General features: G+C 52.0%; 1 non-coding gene across 1 annotated transcript; it reads right to left on the bottom strand.

Moving 5' to 3' along the window:
* Window positions 1-329: 329 nt before the first annotated feature.
* LOC132653329 (small nucleolar RNA SNORA48) lies at window positions 330-473 on the bottom strand. The gene has a single exon (XR_009591097.1). It is a non-coding gene; the product is annotated as a small nucleolar RNA SNORA48 (small nucleolar RNA).
* Window positions 474-598: the final 125 nt, after the last annotated feature.

The raw sequence follows: 598 nt of genomic DNA, 5'->3' as shown, positions 1-598 counted from the left end.
ACTGTGGTGGCTCCCACTGCAGGCTGGGTATGTGGCTGGTGAGCTCCTGGGTGACAGCTCTGGAAAGTGGGTGTCTATGGTCTGCCTGTGCTGTGCGCTGGAGGGCAGGTCTATATGTGGCATGGTGGCCCAGAGGTCTCTGTCCTCCTCCGGTGCTGTGCTGTGTGGTAGTAGGTGGGGCTCTGTGTTTCTACTGTCCACTCGTGTGTGCAGTGGGGCAGAGGACATGTCTGAGGGCCTCTTTTCCTGCCTGCACCTCATGGCATGGTGGGATGCAGGTCTCTGTCTATCTTCCTTTCATGCTGCACTGCCTGGATTTGATTTTTTTTTTATGCGTCCTAGGCATTAAACATCTTTGGCCACCAAGCCAGGCATCAAGCTAGGATGAACAGAGGACTGCCATCTGCTCTGCCCCTGACTGATATAAGAACATCACCACCAACAAGGTATCTCTTTGCCCATTGCCAGGGGTGTGATGATCTATTCTTAGAAGTGCTGGTTATTGTGTGCTGAGAGAGAGGCTGTAGCAGGCTCTCTATGCCTTTCCTTGTCTATCTGTGTTTGTATGAAAGGTTGTATTAACCCCATGTGCTGGATA

The sequence above is a fragment of the Meriones unguiculatus genome, chromosome 3 (genome assembly GCF_030254825.1).
Source record: "Meriones unguiculatus strain TT.TT164.6M chromosome 3, Bangor_MerUng_6.1, whole genome shotgun sequence".
In the NCBI taxonomy this organism is placed as follows: domain Eukaryota; kingdom Metazoa; phylum Chordata; class Mammalia; order Rodentia; family Muridae; genus Meriones; species Meriones unguiculatus.
This window is presented reverse-complemented; position numbering and strand designations above follow the sequence as displayed.